Consider the following 20,005-nt stretch of genomic DNA (forward strand, 5'->3'; position numbering starts at 1 on the left):
AGGTGGGCGAGCTGGGGAGAGGCGGGGGCTTCTTTTGGGAGGAGTCTTGAGGAGGGGAGTGCAGCCCCTCGCACTGCTTGATTGTATCCAGACAATTACCTTCGGACTGGGGGCTTTGGACTGGAGGGAGGCATGGATCTGCTGGAAGGAGGTGACAGGGGCCAACATTCAGTTCGGGGATAAACTTCCAGTTGAAATGTTTGTGTTGGGGGAGGGGGCAGGGATTTACCTATTTGATAGTGCTTTTGATTTAGCTCAAAACTTAACCAAGGCATTAGTCAAAGGTAACAAAATTACTCTGGTGGTTACTGTAACAGTGCTCGTTTGTTTGTTTATCCCACATGCAGGGGAAGTGACACACAGAAGTTGGTTCCCTTGGTCCACAGCCTCCAGATTTCTTTTCAGCAGGGTGGTGATGGAGATGTGTGTGTGTGCTCGTGGGGCGAGGGTATTTCGGCCTGCGTCAGGATCATTCCAGTTCTCCCACCTCATGTTTCAGGGAAAGAGAAAAAGTTCAGGTGGGAGAGAGAGTCTGTGTGGGAGACAGCTACTGTTGCTGCACTGTGGGAATTAGTTTTAACTCTGTTGAGTATCCAGGCTGATCAGTCAGTGGCCCCTTTTAAACCTTCTGATAGAACATGTACTTTAAATTAGAAAATGAAAGACCTACTTATTTTTAATAAGTTAAGAAAACAAGTCATTATTCTGTTTACTTTTAGAATTACTTTTTGTGATGTGAATAACATTTGCCCACAGGTGGTAATATACGTTGAACTAGATCTAAGGTGTAATACTTTTGAAAATAAAAAATACTTAACTTTTAGTTATGTGATGAATATTGGTTTTTCTCATAAATAAATAAATTGTGGAAGAAAAAAATTCACAAAATTACAAGAGTAATTTAGAATTAGAAAGATGTGAGACCAGTGTAAAAGAATATTTTCCACCAAAAAATCAGATCTGGCTTGTGGCTTTTTTTTTTTTTTTTTTTTTGATGTACATCATGTGTTTTATAGTTATTTCTAAACTTTGCTCCAGCTGTATCCTGAGCTAAGATAAATTATCTTCATATTTTGTATACATTAGCCTTTATGGTTTCACAAAGATGAAAATTATATTTATGGGCATTGAAAGAAAGATGTTCTCAAATACATTGTATGGCTTTGGCATAGATCCTTGGCAGAATTTATGGATACTTTTGTTTTAAGTGAGCTTCCATTTCTGGATATGCATCAGGTAGAAAGTAGTTCTTATTAGAATGGGGGACAGAAAGGTTAATTTTAATGTTGATATGTATGACACCTTTTTGGGGGAATCTTGAGAAATGATTATCTTTACTGATGATTTATTGTACTCATTGACTGCTTCTGTCATTCATCAGCTTAAAAATTAATGCATTATATAATCACTGACATTTTCATCATTAGATTTACGGGCATTAACAATATATTAACAAAATCTTCAGCACATGAAAGTCATGTATTACTTCTTTTCAAATGAAGGACTGGTATAGAATCAAAGAATAGTTTAATTCAACCTGGTCCTTTACTTTGTGTAAGAGACCTTTTCTATTTGGTGAGGATGGAAGAGTGGGTAGAATATGAAGATGCATGAGACCCAATAGCTACCTTCAAAGGAAAAGCAGACATGCACAGAAATAATTGCAACACAAGATTCCTTTGGGTTTGATTAGAGGTGCATGGAAGCATGGGGGGTGTGTGTGTGAGAAATAATAATTTTTGACTGGGGAATTATTAACAGGTGTAGAGCTAGTAATACTCCACCTGGACCTTAAAATATTTTAATAGGTAAAATGGGGATGGGAGGGAGGTATTTTTCTGGGCGAAGGGAACAGCCTGAGCACAGGCATTGTTTGGGTATTATAGGGCATGTTGAGCTGGACGTATGGCTTCTGTGCCAGGAGATCTTTGTGGGAGAGGAAGCTGTGAAAGTAGGTGGAGATCAGGCCATGGAAGTCCAGAATGTCTTGTATTTAAAAATGAGTCAGTTTGAGGTGTGGAGGTCCAAGTGTATAGATAGGTTAACCTATGCTAATAGTAGGTTGGTAAATAAGGATAGTAAGTTTAAGGAAATAAATTATAACAAAATAGCCAACTTGCTGTCATTTATGCTACTGGAGGAAAGCTGAAAAGGATATAACCCAAAACAGTTTATATGTGGATTTGTGATATTTCTTTACTTGTATTTGAATATGGGTGTGTCTGGTAATCTGGTAATTGGTTTTACATGAAATAAATCCAGACTAAAAAAATGTGACTCAGGAAGAAATGGGAAGCTCTCCAGTTACTTCTGTGTCCTGTCTGATCCATCCTGTAATCCTCTCCATGCTAGGAATAGACCATTATTCTGGTGTAGTTTATTGGTTCAGATTTTTTTCAGAATGGGACAAGTGATTGTTTAGTTTCAAAGGGCTTACCAAAAGGATGTATCAAATGAAACAGAGAGAATGCTCAGATATGAAATAACAAAGTACAGGTCATTGGATAGTTTATGTTACTGTTAATACATTTGAAGGTGAGATTTGCTATGGGTAAAATGAAATGTAAAGAATCTGCACATGAAGAGAATTCAGTATAACAGTGGAATGATAAAATGAGAAACTTCCACAGTTCCAGATAAATATGTGTGAGGTTTTTAGTTATTTTAAATCTCAGATGACCCTGAAATAATTTAACCCTGAACTTCTTAATCCTTATCAAAAGAGTGCTTAGAGAAATATCACCCTAACAACACCAGTTTCTAAGTGCATGTAGAATCATGTTACAAGGAAGGTTGTTTGATGATTTTTTACTAATTATTCCTCTCAACATTCAAAAAGGACTTAAATTGTAAGTGCATTTGTGTTACCTTGACCCTCCCAATATCAACAATACCTGTTACAATTTAAGTGCCTATTTTGTTTAGAGACTATAAATGATACTGTTAATTAAGACAACTCTTTGAGTTAGGTGGTGTAACTCCCATTTTTGAGAGCAGGAAATAGTCTTCTAGTTTAAGTAACCTGTGAAGATATATCTTGGAAGTAGCAGAGTGCTTATTTGAATCAGTTTTTTTTCTGATTTCAAAGTCTTAAACTATCAATGATCTGTTTTTTCTAATCCTCCATTGACTTCCTTTTTTTGTCTTTTCTCATGCAGTTAGCATTTGGTGGTATTAATGATATTGTTAGTATGTGTCTGAGTGTGGGTTCTTCAAGATGTAATTTTTTTGGAAGTGGCAGTTTTGAGGTATCTGTCTTTCTGTAACTGTAGGGATTCTATAGACACAGACAGGATGGTCTGGTAACTTAAGCTACATTCAGAGCATCACCTTTGTGCCAATCTGCAGGACAGAACCATACTTGGGATTCTTAATGTGTAGAAATCAAGTGGTATTATTCATTAATGTAAAGTGATGTTGGAAGGCCTCTGAACTTTTCAGAAAATATGTAATGAGAGAGATACATGTGGGGATAGATAACTTTTAGAGACACAGTGAAGGCTGGTGTTAGACATTAGTTGGTTTTTTTTTTTTTTTATTAGCTCCCTTCTCAAAGCTGAGATGTAGAAACTATAAGTGTTTGGGGTTCCCTTCTATTATGGGACCTAAGGAAGGTACATACTGATTTGTTCTTAGACTTGGTAAATGATTGGTTATATTCTCTCTTGCCACTCCTCACCTATCATACTAGTTATGAGAAAGAATTTTTAACAGTGAACTCGAAGTGTTTATATATTTGGGAGATAAGACATACTTTTTGGTTATTTTCCTTATTAATGATATATAGCTATTTAATTTAATGAGAATTTATGGCTAAATCATGTCCATGTTTTTTATAGCTTTCAATAGAATAAGGTAAATACTTGTGATATTCTTTTTCTTAAACACAAGTTTTTAAGTGCTTTTCTCTCTAGGATAGTAATGTCAGATTTAAAGCTGTATTCAAGTTTATTACATTTATTTAGATGATTTGTTTTTTTTATTTTTTATTTTATTTTTTTATTTTTTTTATTTTTTAAAAAAGATGACCGGTAAGGGGATCTTAACCCTTGACTTATTTTTTTTATTTTTTATTTATTTTTTTTTTAAAAAAAGATGACCGGTAAGGGGATCTTAACCCTTGACTTGGTGTTGTCAGCACCACGCTCAGCCAGTGAGCGAACCGGCCATCCCTATATAGGATCCGAACCCGTGGCCTTGGTGTTATCAGCACCACACTCTCCCGAGTGAGCCACGGGCCGGCCCTAGATGATTTGTTTTTACCTGGAACTACTTTCTTTAGCTGATAGCTACATTTGCGAAAAAAGAAGAGAGTTACTCTGACATTGTTTTTCAAGATTGAGAAAATTCATATAATGTGCCAAGGTGTGATGTGTGGCATGTAGTAGGCACTGTGTAAATCTTCCCTTTATTTTCAGAAGTTGCTAATATATATGAACTGTTAGAAGGTTAATCGGTGGGTAGAATATGCAAAGCCTCCTGGGAACAGCCTATCACAGGAGAATCTGTTAATCGACCTCTGCTTAACCCACTCACAAGGTTAAATAATAATCTTCATTCTTTCTGAAGAATGAATTTACTGACTGATGCCCATGCTACATTGAGTGTTAGTAGACTACTTTCTAGTTTGCTCTNCTTTAGCTGATAGCTACATTTGCGAAAAAAGAAGAGAGTTACTCTGACATTGTTTTTCAAGATTGAGAAAATTCATATAACGTGCCAAGGTGTGATGTGTGGCATGTAGTAGGCACTGTGTAAATCTTCCCTTTATTTTCAGAAGTTGCTAATATATATGAACTGTTAGAAGGTTAATCGGTGGGTAGAATATGCAAAGCCTCCTGGGAACAGCCTATCACAGGAGAATCTGTTAATCGACCTCTGCTTAACCCACTCACAAGGTTAAATAATAATCTTCATTCTTTCTGAAGAATGAATTTACTGACTGATGCCCATGCTACATTGAGTGTTAGTAGACTACTTTCTAGTTTGCTCTTGAATTTTTATTCCCACCATTACTGTATACTTACCCCAAATCATTTGTGTTTGTACCCAACAAACTGTTAATGGCAGTTACACATGATATTGTAATTACATAGTTTAATGAAACATTATTCAGTGAACTCTGAAGGCAAAAGGATGTTTATATGAGAACCAGTTGGCTGCTTTGAAAACAGATGAGTAACTAAAGTGAATTACAGTTGAAATAGGTGAGGGTGAAGTAATTTTAAATGATTAGGAGGGAAAAACAAACCCTAACAATCTAAAAGATTTTGCAATAAGATTTCTTTTCAAGTGTGTGTGAGATGTCTTTCCATATTTAAGAAACAGAAACTGGAAAGCACAGGTGATGTTCCTTACTTGTCTGTGGTTTTTGCAAGAAAAATAAAGCAGAGTTTCTATGAATAAATCCATACATGAAGAAAAGGCCTTGGCCCTGCATTATAAGATTGTCTTGTGAATGCACATTCTTATGTTTTAGTTGCAATAAAATGTTTAAGGTATGTAGATTTTTTTTTTTTTTTTTTTTTAAAGATGACCGGTAAGGGGATCTTAACCCTTGACTTGGTGTTGTCAACACCACGCTCACCCAGTGAGCGAACCGGCCATCCCTATGTGGGATCCGAACCCGGGGCCTTGGTGTTATCAGCACCGCACTCTCCCGAGTGAGCCACGGGCCAGCCCAAGGTATGTAGATTTTTAAAAATGATTTTCAACATCTTTAAAGTTAATTTAAGAACTGTTATGTGTTAAAGAGGGTGCCTGCTTGTAAAATATCTTTCTTAGTTTATATTTCCTCTTAGAGTTACTTAATAGCATCCTCTTTTAAAAAATGGTTACATTCTGGTATTTCTGAGCCTACCAAAGGTTCATTCCTTAGGGTGAATTGTTTAATTACCAATCTGTCTAATTTAAGTGATCAATGTATCATTCTCAATATTTGCCAATATGGTCCCCAATCTGATTTCATATGCAACATCAGTGTTGGGGAAGAGTCTTCTTATAATTCCACCATCTCCTTAATCCAAGTAGGGACTGCTGGGGTGAATTGATGGAGGAGGATTTTCTTGGAAGAAGAAATATAACTTGATATATACCAGGAGCACTTGAGCTTTATGCAAAGCGTGCTGGTCAAATAGCTTGCAATAGCTACCCTCCTGTCTTGCTTAGTTCAACCCAAGTGCAAAGGAGAACTTTCAGCTGGAAAAGAAGGAGGTCTAGCTTAGGGAAGGAGAGGTATATGGGGTATGCTTTTTTTATTGGTGTCACCACATTACAGTGGCTGAAATGCAGCAGATACTGAAATGGAACATTAAAGGATTGAGGTAGGGTGGGTGGCTTCAAGCTAGTAGGTACTGCAGAGCTCTGGTTTGCCTCTGTAATTTTATTAGCTTTGCTGTCCTCTATGTTGGATTTATTCTTAGGCTGACAGCAAGATCACATCTAGACATGCATCGGCTAGAGGAAGGAGTGGAGCTTATTCTTCCTATGTCTGTTTTTTTTTTTTTTTTTCTACAAAAGCAAGGACATTTTCGCACAAGCCTAGTAAAATACTTTTCCCTTTGTATTTTATTGAAGAATTAGGTCACATACATGTAACCAGTTATGACAAGGGGATTAGTGTTATCATGGTTTCTATTAATTAGGATATATCCCCTGCAATTGGTGATTGGGTCACATTTCTCTGAGTTATATGGGAAATGGAAGATATTTTATAAAAAAAAAAATTGTGGGAAGAGAGAATATGGGAGAAATGGACGTTAGAGAGGTATTCAGTAGTGGGTACTCTACTTGTTTTGAGAATGAAAATAAATAATGCATATGAATGCACTTTGAACTTTAAAGTGTTGTACAGATGTAACTGATGAAAGATTAGAAAGCTGCTTCCACTCTGCTGTCTTAAATATATTCTGGTCTGAATATTTTAGGAGCTAAAAACACTACTGTTTTTTTTTTTTTATTGACTAACTTCGAGTAAATAAAATAGGTTATCTAAGTTGTAAGATTATACCTTTTTCCCATAGAACTCATGAAGCTATTTAATTTTAAATAAAAAATTTGTACCTATAAACTTGTTTAAATTTTTTTGAGTCCCTGCCCTCCCTTCTCATCAAAAAATTGCCCACACCTTTGATCTCATCAGATTACTTTGGCTTTCATACCTAGTGGAGCATAAGTGCATTGAGAAGATGGGAGTTTGTTGGTCAGAAGAAGGGTTTATTTTGAGTTGTGGAATCCCAGTGAGATAGGAAGAAAGGATGGTTTTACATATTTTGAGAGCAGCAAAAAAGATGAGAGGGAAATGTGGAGGCAGGGGAGAATCACAGAATTTTAGAATTTAAGTTGAGTAGAAATGTTCAAGCCACACACCTGATTAGTAGAACTGTCATATCCTAATTACTAGTGTAGTGCTTTTTCTGACTAAGAAGTGGGAGGCCGTAAAAGTAATCTTGTCTACTTTGAAGTTTTACTCAGGACCATGAGCTACTACTGTAAATCAGTCAGCCAACCATGTTTAATACAGATATCTGTGTTCTCAGGCTTTGGAAAAATATAGTCAGTTTTTTTTTTTTTAAATCAAGCAAACCAACAATTTTTTTCATCTTCTCTTAAGCAGTCAGCAACACTAATGATACACAGAAACACACACACATAAAATAATCTTAAATCTGGCCTACGTAAATGAAAACGCAGAAGCAGAATGAGTGTTTGGAACAATTAATGTCTCCTAATTTTCAAGAAAATCATCTTAAACATTTCTCTGTCTTTAATATATAGAAAGGAAGGGCATATGTATGTGCATAGATATATGTATGTATGGCTCTAAATATACAGAAAAAAGCCATCTTCTGAAAGAATATTTGTTAATGACAGTTATTTATAAATGATGAGATTTGGGATGATTTTTATATTTTTATATTTATCTATTTTTGAATTTTCAGCTGTGACTATGCATTATTTCTACTATCATAAAGAAATAGTAAACCTTTTATTTCTTTTGAAGAAAGAAGATAGAATTTGGGGAGGGGGAGGATGTTTTCTACTAACTTAGATTTTAACATATAATTTTGCTTTCATTGTATATTATCTTGAATGAAGTGTGCTTCTAATGCATTGATACTTCACAATTCTCTTTATTTTTAAATTGGGCTTATTAAAATTATTTACATTAAAGTTTTAAGTTGAAATTGGCCATGTGGTACCTTTTGATACAAGTGTACTTTATAAAAGTAGTAGACTTCTGAATATTTTGAGGTTACCAATTGTGTTACCTATTTTTTTAAAACTTGTTCATTTTTGGTAGTATACTAGGCAGTGTGTTAGGATATGATATGTTAGACTTAAAATTATATTCAGAATTTCCTTTAGTAAAAAGGGAAGTGAAAATGTTTCTTTCTTTACACCCAGTCTGTGTCATGTTTAGTTTCTATTTTTGTGAAATAGTTATTTTATATTCTAGCAGTGAGTACTTTTAAGTGGCAGGCAAATATATTAGGTAGTGTAATAGGGAGAGAAGAGAGAAAATTCATGGTATTCCACTAGTCTTATGTTGTGCAAATTTATGGCTACAAGGTCTTTTAATAAAATCCTAATTTGGAGTGCAAAAATAGCCTACTGTTGTTTTGGAGATGAAACTAGTAGGTATCAATTGTAGGTAACATTTTAAAAAAGCCTGGTATTCATAGATGCATAGTTTTATAAAACATTATTTTCTTTTCTATGTTTATTTCAGGGATCTTAAAACAATATGATCCCCATCTACCTCCCCAAAATAAAAATCTTAAAGGTGTGGAATCTGGTTTTGCCAATTTTCATTAAAAAATGGTAAAATATTTACTGAGTTTTTTTTTTTTTATCATGAGTGTCAGGATATATTGTGGCTAATATATCTTTATATAATTGAGATTCTTCAAATGTTTGTAGTTAATAAAGTATCAAAATGTAAAAATATGAGCCTTTAAAAATTATTCTTTTATTTTCTGATAATATATTGAAAGTTGATAACTGGAATATGTGTTGCCTGTTTATTTATTAATGTATGCTTTGCTATTTATCTTAATACCCTACTAAAGGTTGTTTTTTGAATATTGGAAAAAAAAATCCTGAGCCTTTGGGAATGAGCATATCAAATAAGCTAAAATGAATTTTACTTTGTGCACTTATTTAAAACCTTCCAGTTGAAAGTTATTAACTTTTTTTCTGTGACAGAAAAAAATGAGAAGACAAATGGACAGTTTTAAAGATAGTCCTTGCTATAGGGCTGGAAATGCTAACACTAACTAGGTGAGACGAGTAAAGGGTTTGTGGAGAAGGCAGCTTGTATGAGTGGTTCTCAGCCCTACTTCACTATATAATTTTCTTGGGAGCTTAAAAAAAGAGATTTAGGGATTCTACCCATGCTAATTTATAATGGAATCTGGGGATAGGGCCAAGGCATTTATATATTGTAGGATTTCAACAGGCTATTCCAGTAGTGCTACAGGGTTGAAAGTAACTGATTTCTCCTTCCCTTTACACATACCTCTTAGCTCTTTTTTAAAAAACTGATTTCCTTTTATTTTCAAGCTTTTAAATGGGGATGTCTTTTGAATGGGAATGAGGGGTGTGAAGTTGACACAGAAGAAATGCATAGAAAATATTAGCAATTTTTGATACATTTAGCATCAAAGTTAGAGGATTTCTAAAACTTGGAAAGTTTGTTAAAGGGAAATTTATCAAGAATAAATTAAGACATCACTTCAGATGTCCCTGGAAATTTTATAAGACCTAAGTGATAAAAACAAACATATCTTTAAAGTTTTTGTATATTATAAAGAAGGCAAGAAGTATTGCTAATCAAAAGGTATTCATTTTAGGTTATGTTTATCATATTTACAGTATCATTTAGTTGTGTTTTTTATGGAACATCAGGACAGAAGGGGCCTTAATGGTTGTTTAGTATTACTGCACTTCTGCTATACTCTATTTTATACGATCGTTGATGAGGAACTATATTGGTTTTTCTCCTCAGTGGAAATATTTTATCTTAGTTGTAGTATATACTGTGTTTATAGTGTATTGTCTATGTTGTATATTGTCAACAAATATATACACATAAATGTGCTATGGTAATAGGGTGTAAGAGAGTCATTGTGTTTTGACATTTATGACAAATTGGGGTCCTTTTTGTGACTCATTTGATGCTGCTTTTTGGGTCAGGAACACCCTAACCAGTTACAGCATATTTCCTGTGACAAAATGGGAGCAAGCCATTTTATGATGAGTTTAACATGGTCAATTCAATTCGATGAACATTTTTTGCATGGTGGCAAAATTGGATTTGGGAGTTCTAAAAATTGCAAGGGTTAGGTTTCTGAAAACATCCCTGATAAGAGAATTTGTGGTAGAGAAATTTAACACTGGATAGGATTTGGAGGACATGTTATGTGTAAACCTATGGAAGACATTTGTGTTCACCAAAATTCCATGATAAAAACAGCACATGATAAAGAGTAATGGGTACTGTTCTACAGGCCTGTAATTCTTTATCAACAATTCTAGCATCTAAAATGCTATGAAAACCAAGCATTTTTTTGGTATATTTGATACAAATCATTGTTTTGTAAAATCTGTTCTGAACTGTTGTCTTTATTTCCATGTATTTGGAGGTTTTACTGTAGAAGTAGCAAATGTTTAATTATAGTGTGCTGTTCCAGACTTCTCTGTGCCATCTGAGCTTTCTCTAGGGGAGTTACAAAATATATAGAGTGTACACACTGTATCACCTGTTAAAAATCCTTAGGCATCTTGAATTCCAAGACACTTTTGACTCCAAGAACTTCGGAAAAGGAGCTGTGGGCCTGCATTAATTAGCATCTACCCCTTGTTTCTTTCTTTTTTTTTTTTTCCCGTTTTTGTCTTTTTTCGTGACCAGCAACGGATCGCAACCCTCAGTGTCGCGCCCGTACCGGACCGGGACCGGCAATGGGATCGCAACCCTTGGTGTTGCGTCCGCACCTCGCTCAGCCAGTGAGCTGCCGGTCTGTATGTGGGATCCGAACCCTCGGCGGGAGCGCCGCCGCGCTCCCAAGCGGCACACTGTAGCAGTGCGCCACCAGGCTGGCCCAACCCCTTGTTTCTTAATAGAAGCTATTCAGCATCTTTTTTTTCTTTGGTGGAGTTTTAGTAAGATCCTATTAAGTTTCTTTTGCTTTTTTTTTTTTTTTTTTCCTTATAAGTATGTACTTACCAAGAGGCATTTATTTTAATCTGTGTTAGTTTCTTTAACAGTTGTTGAAAGCTTTTCTGTTTTTTTGACACTAGGTTATTAACCCTGGTCCTTTGGGCCCCACTCTGGTCCCAGAAGCATTGATTAAGTAAGATGCTTGAGATGGACAGTGTTTCAGGTAACTTTGGCATAGTTGAGTATTCATCAATGCTAGCTTTAGTCCTTGGGTTTATGAATTTACCTCTGCACATGATAACTTCTTGCCAAAGCAACTGCAGCCAGTCTTTTTACATATTTTGGCTTCCTTTTTTTAATAAGAGAAAGAAGCAGCAGTGTGGTTGTAATGCCTTTGTTTTAGTTTCCTTAAACTTCCTTAATTTGTTTTTATGACTTCACTGCAAAAATCTTTATACCTACTCTGGCTCTATTTATTTATTTATTTATTTTTGTCTTCAGTTCCTATTCCTGTTCTCTCTGGTTCTTTTCTACTTCCCTCCCTCACCCCATTCCCTCTCAGTCCCCTTTAAACTAATAATCTTCAAGAAGAGAAACTTATAATTATGGTATTCTGTATCAGAAAAATTTCCTGCTTGCTGGAAAGGGGACAGAAATAAATCTCCATGTTCCAGTACTTCCCTAAAGAGGGCTTTGCTATAGGAGAGTGAATTTTGTACTACTTGTGTAGGGATAGTGTTCTGTGTATGTGGTCTCTTTGCTTTCTTTCCATCCTTAAATACTAAAGGGTAATGGGATGATGAGCATTGGTGTTGCATACTTAAGCTGTGTTTTCAAGTTCATCAAGATACCGGGTACTCTAAGGTATAGATCCTAATGGGAGCATGTGAACCTCGTAGATAGCCATTCTTCTCTACCTCAAAGATAAGATTTAGAATTTGCATGGTTAGGTTATGTGCACTTGCTGTGTGCTCCAAAAGCACTATAATTCTATTGTAGTGCACACCATACTTTATATTATTGCTTATTTAAACTGTGTGATGTCAGGGACTGTGATTATCTTGTCATTTGTATTTCCTGTGTTTGGCATATAATAATCCTCTAATGATCACTTATTTGCCGAATGAATGGATTAATTATTTCATCTTTTTAGTTAGGGAGAATTTTAACATGGAAGAACCTTGATGAAATACCTTCTGAAGCACCAAGCTCATCCCAAACCAATTTAGTTTGCATCATCACAGTCATATGAGACAAATCTCAAACAAATAAATTGGTCCTACTTTAAATAAAATAATAAACATGAGCATCTGACTTAGTTACTCAGGCTCCAAAGTAGAAATTTTTTTTTTTTTCCTTTTTGTCTTTTTTTCGTGACCGGCCACGGATCGCAACCCTCAGTGTCGCGCCCGTACCGGGACCGGCTACGGGATCGCAACCCTCGGTGTTGCTCCCGCACCTCGCTCAGCCAGTGAGCGGCCGGTCTGTATGTGGGATCCGAACCCTCGGCAGGAGCGCCGCCGCGCTTCCCAAGCGGCGCACTGTAGCAGTGCGCCACCGGGCCGGCCCCCAAAGTAGAAATATTTTATACACAGATTTTTTTTTTAAATGGGAGAAGTTGAGATTAAATGTATTTATGGGCTAGCCAGAAAATTTAAAGGAAATATTTCTTTTTTTTTTTTTGAGCATTTCAGTTAACTATGATTTTGACTTGAGATATTAATTCTAAGAAAAAAGATATTAATTCTTTTAAACAATTTTTCTGTTATTACTGTTTTTAAATTTACACACACTAAAATTTACTCTCCCCTAATTAAGATACAAAACAATTCTTTCACCCCTTTGTCCCCCTTCAAATTCCTGCCCCTTGGTAGTCAACTCCTCCTACCATTCCCAGCTCCTGGCAACCACAGATCTGTGTTTTCTTTCTATAATTTTGCCCTTTTCAAAATATGATATAAATTGAATCGTGGTATATATCCTTCTGAATCTGGCTTCTTTTACTTTGCAGAATGCATTTGAGATCCATCCGTGTTGTAGTGTGTATCAGTAGTTTTTTAAAAAAATTTAGACTGCTAAGCAATATTCCATTGTATGCACGCACCTCAGAGTGCTTCTTCATTCACCAGTTGAAGCTTATGTTTCCAGTTTCTGGCAATTATGAATAAAGCTGCCACAAACATTTGTGTGCAGTTCTTTTGTGCACATAATTTTCATTTCTTGTGGGTAAGTTCCTAGAATTGAGATTGTTGGGTCATATGGCAGGTGTATGTTTAACTTTATAAGAAACTGACAAGCTGTTCTTCAAAGTGCCTGTACCATTTTTATTCCCACTAGCAATGTAAAAGAGTTCCAGTAATAAGCAGTTCCTAAATTGGCTATATTGACTTACTTTGGCTTATTAGTTTGATTGCATACCAGCAATATCATGCCAAAACATAATTCTGATATTGCAATAGATTTTCCAGAGATAGTGATTTAAGGGAGCCTCATTTTTCAGTGAATGCAATTTTCAGTGTGCTGTGGAACTATTCTCTCTTGTTCAAGTATTATAGCTTCCATTTCTGTAAGAAAAACTAAGGTTCTTTACACTGGTGCTAATACTGGGGTTAAAGGAACTTTGTATCAATTATCTGTCTCTGTATTCAGGCTATCACACTTTGGTGAAGGATTCTCTTGATTTGGGCTGGGCAGAAGGAAATCCTGTCTGGAGAAATGAACTTTCAGCTTGTTCCTATTACCGATTGCATGTTTTACATTAGAGTTTTTTTGTTAACTGGGTGTTTATAATTTATAGTCAGTTATACTACTAAGTCTGTTTTACAATGAGAGCTGACAATATTAGCTTTATAATTTAAATACCCAAATATCAATACCCTTGAATGAACCTTTTACATTTGTGACCTTTGCCAACTAGGCTGTTATTTGTACTCATATATTTTTATAAATTAGGAAGTTAGCATTGTGGTTAAGAAAAAAGAATATAACTTTGTTATGAGAACCATATGTGATACAGCCACTAACCTTTCTGAGTGTTCTTTCTCATTTATTTGGCATTATAGAGAATGACCTGTTAGATAAATTAGGAGATTGAAACATACCCTTTATACCAAAGTCTATTATTTTTATTTTTTATTTTTATTTATTTTTTGGCAGCTGGCCAGCACTAGGATCCAATTCCTTAACCATGGTGGTACAACCTGTGCTCTAGCCAACTGAGCTAACCGGCCAGCCCCCCAAAATCTATTTTTATTTTATTATTATTATTATTATTTAATGACGGACTTTGCAAAATGATATTGTTTTCTCAACATATTCAAATCTTTTCTTGCTGATTCGGGGCTCTCATTTTGAACATCAGTTATAATGTGTGCTGTTATGCAGAGGTGTCTGCAAATTTATCGACGAGTATAAGATTGTCTTCCTTATTCTCTGTCATATTTTTATTAGTCACCTGAATTTTTCCCTTTTGATTTCTAGTGTAAACTTATTAAAATTATTTAAAAATAAAAGTAAACTGACTGTAAGTGGAGTTTAGGGACTCTTATTGTTTAATGAAGAGTATGCATTTTGTGACCTTCTTTAGTGATTTTTTTTTTCTTCTAGTTTATGGCTATGTTTTGGACAGTTGAAATTACAGTATAAAGGCTTTTTGATTTGTGAGGTGTTATTCCACTTGTAGTATCTCTCAGAGCTATAAATTGCCTGCCTGCCTGTACCTTTTCCTTTCCTCATATATTTGAAAAAATATATAATTTAACCTCCTAAAATTCCAAGAAGTGGTTTGTTCATTCATCCACTTATTTATCCAACAAACTTTTTTTTTTTTTCCTTTTTGTCTTTTTTTCGTGACCGGCAACGGATCACAACCCTCAGTGTTGCGCCCGTACCGGGACCGGCAACGGGATCGTAACCCTCGGTGTTGCACCCACGCCTCGCTCAGCCAGTGAGCGGCTGGTCTGTATGTGGGATCCGAACCCTTGGCGGGAGCGCCACCGCGCTCCCAAGCGGCGCACCGTAGCAGTGCGCCACCGGGCCGGCCTATCCAACAAACTTTTAACCAGTGTTGACTGTGTGCTATACATTATAATAAATACTGGGGAGACAGAGTTGAATAAAATATGACCCTTGCCCTTGAGGACATCAAATGAAAAAAATTGGAGTATCTTAATATTAAAGAATGCAAACATTGTCCCTTATCTTTCTTCTAAATTGGCAGTGACATGTAGAGGCTTGATCAGATTCAGTTTCAATCTTTTTCCCTTCCATTGGGAAAATCAAAAGTTGTCTCTCTTTTTGTGATGTTAACAGTCATAGATGATCCTTTCTAGTTCCATTTACTCATTAGAAGTTGCGTAAGAGTGATATTTAATTCTGTCATTTCTTGTTCACTTATTAGCTGGAATACTTTTTTTTTTTTTTTCCCCTTTTTGTCTTTTTTTTTCGTGACTGGTAACAGGATCGCAACCCTTGGTGTTGCGCCCGTACCGCGACCAGCAACGGGATCGCAACCCTCGATGTCGCGCCCGCACCGCGCTCAACCAGTGAGCGGACCGGTCTCTATATGGGATCCGAACCCTTGGCGGGAGCGCCGCCGCACTCCCAAGCACCGCACTCTACCGAGTGTGCCACCGGGCTGGCCCTAGCTGGAATACTTTTAAAGAGAAAATTCCCCTCATCAGAGTAGATTCTCTTCACAGATTATGTGTTTGCAAATTCGCCTACTTGCCGAAATTTGTAACCCCCAAATCAGTACTCCCAGTGCTGTCTCAGTCATTCACAGACATGCGCATACACAGAGTGGCAAAAATTTTCAAGTCACCTGACCTGCATGTTCCCAGCTGAATTTGAATAAGGTGATTTTCTGGCTTCTTGTTTTAATTTTCACAGTCTATTTAGTATTTTTTTCCCAGTGACTTGACTGTTAAAATGGCCACCAAGCTTAGTGCTGAAGTCCTGTCTAATATTTCTAAGCACAAGAAAGCTGTGATGTGCCTTATGGAGAAAATACGTGTGTTTAGTAAGCTTGGTTCAGACATGAGTTTAATGCTGTTCGGTGTGAAATCAGTGTTAATGAATCAACAATATATATTAAATAGGTTTTTAAGTAGAAACACACATAAAATAAGGTTATGCATTGATTGGTTGATGAAAATCTTGTGACTAGAGGCTGGCAGGAACTTAACCCTATATTTTTCCCAGGAGCGATGGCTCAGTGTTTGATAGTTCTGTGTTTGCAGTGACTTTATAAAATATAACTGCTGTGAATCAGCTGTTTTTGGTTTTCCTGAAGTACAGAAGAAATATCCTCTTTAATCAATACAGAAACTGTACTACAGAATGTTGTGGGTCAGGGTAGTAGATAGTTTATTAAGAGGCCTGATGAGACCTTTTTTGAGGCAAGTTCATTGTATTTCCAGCACCTAGACCTGTGTCAATAAATATTTGTTGAATGAAAGAAAGTGCTCCAAAATGGAACATGACTTCCTTTGGTGGCTTGCAGTTTAAATTTTATATCATTGTTGTGCTTAGGATTTGTAATTAAGTTTGTGATTATTGTGAGATGACCTACTCATAGATTAGTGTGGTGAATGTTTCAGTAATACAAATTTAGTGTGACCTCTGCTTGGTTTTTGATTCCTATCATTCTTAAAGGAGTAGGAGATGAGGGTGATCTGTGTTTTTGTGGATGTACATATAATAAATACTTAGGAGGCTGGGCATTTTCAAATTAAATATTCCCTCCCCTTGTAACTATTGAGATACATAGGTATGATAAGGGATATACCAATGAGAGTGTAAATTCACTTGAGAAATTGAAAATAGAAGGCACAAAAGACATTTTGAGGACCTATGAAATAGTCATAGCCTAGTTACTGAAGAACAGTTAGACCTGGATAATTAGAAAATTAATTTAATTAGATTTCCAGTAATATTTATGTATATTGAAGAAATTTGGATGTTAATAAGTTAATTCTAATTAATTTAGAATTTAATAAAATCAACCTAATTATAACTGACAATATAGTATGTTTTGATACTCCTATGCCATTATACAGTAGTTTTCAAACTGTAGATATATTTTTTGACCACAATCCATATAAATATATTTTACATTGTGACCCAGTGATATATACATATTCATTAAAGAATTAAAAATCTCATTAAACATGACTTATCTTTATACCATATGTATACTCCATTTTCTTTTCTGTTCCATACTATTTCATTTAAAAAACTGCTGTTTGAGACCCATTAAATTGGTTTAATGTCCCACTAATGGATCCTCACCCACAGTTTGGAGAATGCTGCTCTAACAGAACTCGGTGGTAATTTTTAAAGGCTAGAAATGCCTAGATTTTAATAGGAGTGTACAATGGATGTCACTGCAATCAAGTTTCAGGAATATAAAGTTTTATAGATGATAGTTACTAAGTCTTTCTGAGACAAAAAAGTTTCTGTAGTATGTAATTAGATAAATTGATCTCCATTTTTGATATTACACTTAGTGATTTAGCTTTTAAAAATGACTGTTTATGCTTTTCTTAGACAACCACAGTTGAGCTAATGCCAGAAACCAGTAACTGGGACACTTGCTGCTAATAGAAGCATGTGATATAATGGCTAGCCATCACATCACAAATATCCTTACTTATTTAAATTTTAGAGAAGCCAGAGAAGCCTGAAGACATGTACTATAATTTTTATAGAGACTGAATAGAGCATTTTAAACATTGAATGAGTCATTTCATGTACTTCCGTATATGGACTTTTTCATTTGAGATAACAAAGCAGTGGCAAATCAATTCTGTGGCAAGTAACATTTGAATGTAAAATTTGATTTTTAAATTTCCATTTGTTGTAATTTTGTAATTGCAAAGAATATTGAACATGGATAATAATTTTTTAAAATTTAGGATTGCTCATTAGTATTCATTTGAAAACTTTTAGCTAGGTCTTGATGGTTTTTTATGAGGTAGAGCATACTATGCTGATACATTCTCTGACTGCTTTCGCTGTTTTATCTAGTTGCAAGCTTAAGGAGGTCAGTAGGCTCTGTAAAGTCCTAAAGTATTGGGCCAAGCAGATTAAAGAATTTGATTTTCTCTTTTATGTTCTGAAGATTCATCAGTGATCATCAAATTAGAAGTATGCCAATGGCCTATATTTCTGCTAATATAACCAGATTATATCTAATGTTTTCTGCATTTAGATGCTCATTTTTATCTTTATTAGTGGATGTTATTGTATCAAAATTATAATTATTTATGAAAGCAAGTCAATTGATTATTCATATTTGTCCATTTATTCTTGAGGATAATTTTAAAAAACATCCTTTTGATGAATCCCCTGTCTTTTAAAATATATTTAAATAAGTCAGTAAACAGAATAATAGTAAGATAAATGTAAGTTGTAAATATTTCGTTACCATTTATGCACTCTTATGTAGCTTTGTGCACATTAACTAAATGCATGTCTATTATTTTTAGTAGTAGAAGGATTAAGATTTCAGTTGAAGGGGCAATATCTCATAAAAATTAAAATATCCTCAAGCAGCATAAATAATTCTTTTATTTGTGTTATAAGAAATTGTAAGCAGGGCATATTTCTCTCAAAGGTTTTATTTCTATGGATGCTAATTTTTAAGTTTTCAAGATCAATTTTTTCATTCTTTTCCTTATAACTTTTGGGTTTCAATCTTCTCTGAGAAATTTTCAGTTTTTACTATTGACTGCGTCTGCAGGTATAGTCAATACTAGAATTATTTGTGGGTCTTTTTAGCAACTGGTTTAATTTGAATGTACACTCTGAATCTTTTTTTTTTTGAAAAGATGACGGGTAAGGGGATCTCAACCCTTGGCTTCGTGTTGTCAGCACCACGCTCAGCCAGTGAGCAAACCGGCCATCCCTATATAGGATCCGAACCCGTGGCCTTGGTGTTATCGGCACCGCACTCTACCGAGTGAGCCACGGGCCGGCCCCACACTCTGAATCTTTGATCATATTTCCATTTTTGCTGACTACTAGAAAATGCAGAAGTAAATTTGTTCTCAGTGTGCACTGAGCTGCATGGTTTATTAATATTTCATAATTTTAATTTTAACTATCTTACTTCCCTCCTTTTACTTAAGTCTTTTTTCAGTCTTTTTGTAGTGTTCTGTATATTGTAAAGTGCCCTCAATACTTTTTTGTAACAAGGTTGGATTTGAAATAAATAGAGATGTTACTTCGTTTTTAGGATAGATGTTTTTTTCTAAGAATGTATTTATGAAGCAATTCAATAAGAAAATAACAAGATACTTTTCAGTGGTTCTTAACTTTTTTAGGGACACAATCTGTTGATAATCTGTTGAAAGCTGTGGAGTCTATCTTCAGAAAATGCTCAGGGGTCCATGGATTTCATGTTAAGAACCCCACAATTCCAGGATTGGTGGAATCTGTTTTCATCAAAGTAAGCAAACAAGCAAAACGAAAAACTATGATTTGCAAAGGCACTTAATACTTCACTATTCAATCATTTGAAATATTCTTATCAAGTTTGTTTGACAGTATTTTTTAGTTACTTTTAGGATGCACGTTACCTGTTCGTTGATAGTATTTATTTGATTAGTGCCTACATATGGAAAAAATTAAAATAATACAGAAAGATATATAAGCAATAGTCTCTTGCCTCATATTCCCGGTCTTTAAATTTTTTAGTAGATACAACCATTTTTAATTATTTCAATTTTTTTTTTTTTTTTTTCTTTTTCGTGACCGGTAAGGGAATCGCAACCCTTGGCTTGGTGTTGCCCACACTGCGCTCAGCCAGTGAGCGCACCGGCCATTCCTATATAGGATCCC

At 35.3% G+C, this 20,005-nt stretch overlaps 1 protein-coding gene across 6 annotated transcripts in view; it reads left to right on the top strand.

The window, feature by feature from the left end:
* Window positions 1-366: 366 nt before the first annotated feature.
* The window catches only part of CSNK1G3 (casein kinase 1, gamma 3), a 93,601-nt gene continuing 73,962 nt past the window's right edge, over window positions 367-20,005 (top strand). For all 6 annotated transcript variants that reach the window (XM_008566509.1, XM_008566513.1, XM_008566511.1 and 3 more), the window contains exon 1: window positions 367-518. The gene's annotated coding sequence lies outside the window, so the exon portion shown is untranslated. The remainder of the gene's footprint in view (window positions 519-20,005) is intronic.

The sequence above is a fragment of the Galeopterus variegatus genome, unplaced genomic scaffold (genome assembly GCF_000696425.1).
Source record: "Galeopterus variegatus unplaced genomic scaffold, G_variegatus-3.0.2 Scaffold249, whole genome shotgun sequence".
Classification (NCBI taxonomy): Eukaryota; Metazoa; Chordata; class Mammalia; order Dermoptera; family Cynocephalidae; genus Galeopterus; species Galeopterus variegatus.